The sequence below is a fragment of the Euleptes europaea genome, chromosome 7, assembly GCF_029931775.1.
Source record: "Euleptes europaea isolate rEulEur1 chromosome 7, rEulEur1.hap1, whole genome shotgun sequence".
NCBI lineage: Eukaryota > Metazoa > Chordata > Lepidosauria > Squamata > Sphaerodactylidae > Euleptes > Euleptes europaea.
In genome coordinates, this window is record NC_079318.1 from 2,389,921 (window position 1) to 2,397,814 (window position 7,894).

Consider the following 7,894-nt stretch of genomic DNA (forward strand, 5'->3'; position numbering starts at 1 on the left):
CCTTGTACTTGCGTTTTGCCCGCTCCAGATTCTTCTGAAGCCAGGGCCAAGTCGTTTGTACCACCTGCACCCAGTCTTGCACCCCCTGCACTCCCTCCATCTCAGGGGTAATGGTAGCAGAACCAAAAGGCCCAAATTCCTTCCCATACACAACCTGAAAAGGACTGAAACCTGTGGAGGAATGAGGGGCGTTATTGTAGGCATATTCAGCAAAAGGCAACAATTCTACCCAATTGTCCTGGTGGTAATTCACATAACACCGTAAATAACACTCCACTACAGCATTAACACGTTCAGTCTGGCCATCAGTTTGAGGGTGGTAAGCAGAAGACAAGCTCTGCTCCTTTACCCCCATCACTTTCAGGAAGGCTCTCCAAAATTTGGCCACGAACTGGGGCCCCCTGTCGGAGAGGACCTTCCGTGGGACAGAATGAAGTTTCACCACGTGATTAATAAACAACCGTGCCAACTTTTGAGCTGAAGGCAACCCAGCACAAGGAACAAAATGAACCTGTTTCGAAAATAAGTCAGTTATCACCCACAAAACGGTTTTACCCTGGCTTGGGGGCAAATCGGTGATGAAGTCCATGGTTATTACCTCCCAAGGCATGGTCAGGGTTTCCAGAGGCTTAAGAAGGCCTGGTGGCTTTCCCATACGTTTCTTTGCAGTGGCGCAGGTGGGACAGCTGCGTACAAACAAGTCAACATCGGCTCTCATGCCTGGCCACCAAAACTGACGTCGAAGCAAATGCAATGATTTGACAAACCCAAAATGTCCTGCAAGTTTGGCTCCATGTACCATTCCCAAACCTCTTTTCTAAGCATCTCTGGTACGTACAGTCTATTTCCCTGAAGCCAAAAAGCCCCCTGTAAGTCCAAAGGGCATCACTAAATATTCAAACATCCCAAAACAAGAGAATGCGGTTTTAGGTTCGTCCCCTTCCCTTATTCGGATGCGGTGGTAGGCTTCCACTAAGTCCAGTTTAGTGAAAATCCGGCCCTCCTTCAATTGTGCGAGCAGGTCTGGAATGAGAGGGAGGGGGTACGCATTAGACTGAGTGACTGCGTTCAGTCTACGAAAATCAATACAAAGTCTCAAATCCCCCGTTTTCTTCTTTACAAAGAAGGCGGGAGCCGAATATGGTGCTTTGGAGGGGCGAATAAAACCCCGTGCCAAATTGGTGTTCAAATAGTCCCGTAGCACGGCCTTTTCATTTGGGCTCATTGGGTAAATCTTCCCTTTGGAAAGCTTGCCGTCCCCCACCACTTCAATCGCACAATCGGTATCCCGGTGAGGGGGTAATTCATCACATTCCCGACCATCGAACACATCGGTAAATTGGGCATACTCTTTGGGGAACCGTGATTTTAAGGCTTCGACTGGCGGTGCCTCTACCAGAGCAGCCGCCTGGCTTTTAAGCGCCCTTTCCTTTCTGTGGCGCTCACACAGGAGTGGGGGAAAGTAAGGGTCCGTTCAACCCAGTCTATGGATGGGTTATGTCCCAGCAACCAATTCATCCCCAATACAACGGGAGTCTTGATGGGGGCAATGGTAAAATGAAGCCGTTCCCAATGTTCTCTCATGCCCATCACAACCGTGGCCGTGCGGTGGGTGACTGGACCCCCCCCTAAAGTCACTACCGTCCATTTGGGAAAATGTGATGGGCTCGGGCAACCTTACCCTTTTCACCCGCAGTTGTTGGGCTACTTCCTCACTTATCAGGGTACGAGCACAGCCAGAATCAACGAGGGCCGTTACCCTCACCAAAGGTCCCCCTTTTGGCAACGTGAGGGTAACTTTCACATATACATTGTCCTCCTGATCGCTTACCATAATCGGAGCTCTCTGCTCAAGGTCCGGAGCGGTCTGCTGAGGAGCCCCCTTTACAGGAGACCAGTGGCGTTTTTTGCCGCCGGGTCCCATTCCTCCTCGTCGCTGGAGGAGGTTGACTCGGGATTTGTAATCCGTGGCTCCGAGGAGCCCAAGGTTTCGTTTGTAATCCGTGGCCCCGATGGGCCAGTAGCTTTCGACGTTTCAGGGTCGGGTTGTGCTTGTAGAGCCGAAGGCGTACTCCATCTGCCAGGTGTGCCACTCCGGCGTCGAGGCTGTCCCTCAGCGTGAGTCTTCTCTGGTTCGGCCGCTGCAGGCCGGGGTGGTCCTGGGCGTCCGGCCCAGGAAGGGCACTGAGAAGCAAAGTGCCCCTTTCCTTCGCAAACGAGGCAGGCCTCGCTTTCGAAGCGCTTGCGGCGCTCCGCCACCAATGGTTCTCCCCCCGAGGGGAAACGAGAGTCCTTCGGACTGGCTGGCCTGTCTCCACGGACTTTGGTCTCTCGTCCTGTACGTTGTTTGGACAAGAGCAGTAACTGCTTTCAGTTCTCGATGTCGGCTGCATGCCGGACCCAGCCCTCAACATCAGGAGGGTTACCTTGCATAAAAGCCCAGTGTTGCAATTCTGGATTCAGACCCTCACAGAAATATTGCACCCAAGTGGCCTCACTCCAATCTAAGATTTTACTTGAGAGCAGTTGGAATTCACTTGCATACTGGGCCACTGACTTAGTCCCTTAGCGCAGCTGCAGCAAGGCTGTTTTAGCTCTCTCACCCAAGTGCGGATCCTCAAACCGGTGCCGGAGGGCTATCATGAATTCATCGAGGCTTCACAGTACAGGGGAACGGAGTTCATATTGCAGTACCATCCACGCGGCCGCCTCCCCCTGTAATAACGAAGCAATATACTGGACCCGACTCTCATCCGAGGTGAAAGTCCCAGCTTGCTCCCGCATAAAAATATCCACTTGGACCAAAAAGAACGTTAATTGGTCACTCGACCCATCGTAGGTGATTTTTAAGTCCCGTCGCGCCGGCAGAGTGGGGCGGGCTGGCAGAACGGGAGCCATGGGCTGCCCGCCCCCCGCGGGTGCTGCAGGCTGCGGCGGGTTCTGCCGCAAATCTTCCAGCGCTTGGGCTAAGTCCAGCATCACGGCGTGCATGGCATCCATCCGATCAACCATCCCCTGCCGCTCCATTTGCCATTGCTGGCGCTCCTCTTCCATCTGGTGCTGCCACAGCGCTTCCTTTCGGGCCGGGTCTTCTTCGAACCCAACCCCGGGAAAAGCAGCCCTCCGGGACCGCACTTCATCCCTTGAAATCGACCAACTTCGAGGGGACACCAGCCAGGTACTCAACCGGCTCGTCTTGGGCTTTGTACCCAGACCCGATCCAGAGTCAGCTCCACTGGGCGTCTTCCCAATCGACTTCCCTTCCGAAGGTTCAGGATCGGGCTTCGCGGGTACAGTGTTGTCTCCATCCTTCTTGTCATCCCCGTTTCCTGCCATAGCTGTCCAAACGTGGTACAGGAGCAGGAGTCGGAGCAAGAGTCTTGCAGCTTAATGTAAGGCTTTCCAGCCTCCCTGGGCAATTCCCATAAAATCACTCGCTCAGAAGACCATATCAGAAGCAGGTAACTTTATTAAGAAGCATCAGGTATGACTAGGCCCTTACACGGTCCAAGCTGCAAGTGCTTTCCAGTACAAAAATACAAGACTATAAACAGTACTACATTGCAGGTGTCAGTTACATGTTTTGGGAACGAAACGATAACAGTAACAGGCTAGGCTAGAGAACAGACATCAAAGACATCCAGGAAGCTCGTTAGCAGAAGCCTGCGGAAGCCAAGGTCAGGAGGGAGGGGGGAACGGGGAGAGGAGAGCGAGCGGGACATTCCAGCCGAGGCCTACACAAAGAACACTTCAGCAAAAGCCTGAACCAATATTCCAGCAAAGGTCTGAACCACCGCTTTTACGGGCAGAACAGAAAGACAGGGCAGTACCTCACAGGTTGGCAGTTAGTTTAGACCTCAAACACAGTCAAATTCTTCGTCTAAGAGATGTTGTCTGACTGTCTTTGGGGATGTATTCTCGTGACCACAATAGCTGAAAAAAATGCTTTATGATCACTGAAATCAGCACTGAGAACCTGGCAAGAGTCCAAGTGCTACATTATATTCTGTACTTAAAGTGTGTGACATGGTAAGAGCAAGGCACAAAGCAAAACAAAATATTAAGGACAGTAGCAGCAGAATGATGGGGTAAGCATAACTGCCATCTTCCTGCTAAGGATCTGAGCAGGTACTATGCTGCTTAGCTTGAGCTACAAAATGTTTAGCATTCTCAGCAATAAGTAGGTGAAAAGATCTGTAATATTGCATTTAAGTTGAAAGGGGTAAATGTGTCACATTTCTTTGCCTTATTCTCCTCTCGACCCCCCGACCCCCATCCCCATACAGCATCACTATCACAGGCAGTCATATTACAGAAGTCTTCAGCTATGTGGCCCTTATGAACATATTTTTGTCAAAGCTGCTGCATAGGCTTAGCTTGTTTATTGTTTAAAATGTGTGCCATGTAGCATTGAACTACTTTTTTTCAAAATCCACACACTAAATATTATCTCAGCATTGACTAATTCCCCTTAAATCTGATTTTCATTTTAGTCTGGGTCTTCATTTTGAAAAGCAGATGAAAAATAATTGCTTACTATGTCATCGTCTTCTTAGCCACTGATCCTAATTCCCTTTCATGTTCATCTGCTATGTATGTCTGCAAACACTGCATTAATAATTTTTTTTTGCTTGTTGACATCCCTTCCTTAATTTTGTAATATTGGGTTGGATCTTGGTGTATACGTCTACTTTTCGCTAACAGAAATGGAAGGATTTTTGCGGAAGCCCTCTTTTTGCTACAAAATCACCCTGTTCTCCAGGAACCAGATTTGGGAGAGCCCTTCAGAACACAGCAACAAACACGGGGCAATGTATGTGAGAAAATCCCATTCTGTTGATTGAAAAGTCTTCTACTATGGAAGAGTGGAACCATAGTCTATTTCACTTCTGTGCTCATTTATAGTTTTTATTTTTTTAATTACATTTTCTCCCACCTTATTCCTAAGAGTCCTGAGCAGGAAAGGTTTACCAATTGGTAATTCCTTAATACCACGAATGCAACAGAACCTGCGGGCTCCCAATGTCATAATAAACATTTCAAATGTACATGGAGCTCCGAGCCTGTCAGGTTCTGACTAGTTACCTGAAGAAGGGCTCTTGGCAGGACCAGGCCAGGCTCTGGCTTCAGGTCAAGTTCCTGGTTCACAAACTCTGCGTATAGTTTCTCATCCTGTTATCCTGTTATTCACTCAGCCGGCAATCCACAGCTGCTGTATTGTCTATCTTGCCCTGGGAACTGTTATCTCGGAATTGTTTCACTTTGTTTTGCTTTCTTTGGCTGGAGTGCTTTTAACCATGTATTCTACCCATGTTATCCCATTAGCAGCCTTCTTCGTTCTGTAGACAGTCAGTTCTTTTAATTTACTTTTTTGCTCCTAATAAAGTATTATTGCTTCAGGACCACCTGCCTGGATGAATTTGCTTTTAAGGGATGCTAGAGGTAAACGCCTGATCCTGACAGAGCCCCGATTCTAGATAACTGCTTTAAACAGAATAGTCCTCAGAGCAATCCCAGTACCATTGCCACCAAATCATCCTGTTTTGCCCCAGTGAGGATCGCAACATGTGATGGGACGGTCCTAAACACCAGCAGACAACCATGGAGAAAAACTGTTTGCCCAAGGCTTGCAGATCCAGGTGAGCTGAATATCGGGCGCTGCCTTGCAGAACTCCCTTTCAGGCCCTCTCAGAGGTGCAAATAGGCCCCGGGGGAACTTCCAGCTTCTGAGGTTCCATTAACCATAATAAAAATACTGAAATACCACTACTCTTATCGTTTTTTCACTTACCTGGTGAGGGGCTCTCGCTTGTTATGGTTGTTTAACTGAATAACTGTTTGATTTCTATTTTGGTGTTTCATATACATACTATTGTGTGTGTGTATGTGTTACTACTGTGTGTGTGTATGTGTTACTACTGTGTGTGTGTATGTGTTACTATTGTGTGTGTGTGGGTATGTGTTACTATGGTGTGCGTGTATGTGTTAACTGTGTGTATGTGTGTGTGTATGTGTTAACTGTGTGTGTGTGGGTATGTGTTACTATTGTATGCGTGTATGTGTTAACTGTGTGTGTGTGTGTGTGTATGTGTTAACTGTGTGTGTGGGTATGTGTTACTATGGTGTGCGTGTATGTGTTAACTGTGTGTGTGTGTGTATGTGTTAACTGTGTGTGTGTGTGTATGTGTTAACTGTGTGTGTGTGGGTATGTGTTACTATTGTGTGCGTGTATGTGTTAACTGTGTGTGTGTGTGTGTATGTGTTAACTGTGTGTGTGTGGGTATGTGTTACTATGGTGTGCGTGTATGTGTTGTGTGTATGTGTGTATGTGTTAACTGTGTGTGTGTGGGTATGTGTTACTATTGTGTGCGTGTATGTGTTAACTGTGTGTGTGTGTATGTGTTAACTGTGTGTGTGTGGGTATGTGTTACTATTGTGTGCGTGTATGTGTTAACTGTGTGTGTGTGTATGTGTTAACTGTGTGTGTGTGGGTATGTGTTACTATTGTGTGCATGTATGTTAACTGTGTGTGTGTGTATGTGTTAACTGTGTGTGTGTGGGTATGTGTTACTATTGTGTGCGTGTATGTTAACTGTGTGTATGTGTTAACTGTGTGTGTGGGGGTATGTGTTACTATTGTGTGCGTGTATGTGTTAACTGTGTGTGTGTGTATGTGTTAACTGTGTGTGTGTGGGTATGTGTTACTATTGTGTGCGTGTATGTGTTAACTGTGTGTGTGTATGTGTTAACTGTGTGTGTGTGGGTATGTGTTACTATTGTGTGCGTGTATGTGTTAACTGTGTGTGTATGTATGTGTTAACTGTGTGTGTGTGGGTATGTGTTACTATTGTGTGCGTGTATGTTAACTGTGTGTATGTGTTAACTGTGTGTGTGTATGTGTTACTATTGTGTGCGTGTATGTGTTAACTGTGTGTGTGTGTGTGTGTGTGTATGGGTTAACTGTGTGTGTGTGGGAATGTGTTAACTGGAACCTTTGTGAAGCAACAAGGTTACAAATTTCCTTGTGAGATAACAAGGTATTTTGGGTTATAATGTATTATATTTAAAACATCATACAATAGTCTATATTTTATTTTTTTGCCATAGTGGCTGTTTGTATTTGAATAAATAATAAAAATAATGACATCCGATGCACATAAACAGAAGCGGCCGTTCGTCAAGCGTCCCCACATTAACCCCTGACCTCGAGGCCTGGCCCGAACATCCAGCGCGGGGCCTGAGGGAACAACTGGGGTGACCCCCCCCCTCCGCGACGAGGCAGCACTCCGCCAGGGCCCTCCCCGGCAGCTCTGGCCTCAGCGCGGCCAAACCCACCCGGAAGCCTCTCCCCGGGCGCGTCGCTCTCACCGGTCCGAGGGGCCTCACGACGGCAGGGTGGGGGAGGGGGGTCAATCACGCCCCCACACATTCTAGAGGACTGCAGGCTGCCGCGCTGAAGGGGGCTCTGTTTCCTCACAAGGCCGCGCGGGAGTGCGGAGGAGGAGGGGGGGCGGCGCTCATTCCTCCTGCTTCAAAGGGCCCCTTTCATCTCTCGCTCCCGGCACGGCGCCAGGGAGCCCGCGCTTTCGTCATCCGGGGATGCTGGGCCGGCGGCACCAGGCACCACCGCGGGGGCAGGGCGGGAAGGAGCGGGCGCGCGCAGGCGCAGCTGCCCGCCCAGCCCCCTCCCCCTCAAGCCGAACTGCCCGTCTCTGGCTGCTCGCCCTCCGGCGGCATGAGGGGCCGTTGGGCCCGCGGGGGGGGGCTCAGCCCACGGGAAGCCTCGCCATTGGCCGCCGCGATCGCGGCGGCCAATGGCGAGGCTTCCCGTGGGCTGAGCCCCCCCGCGGGCCCAACGGCCCCTCATGCCGCCGGAGGGCGAGGGATGGTCACC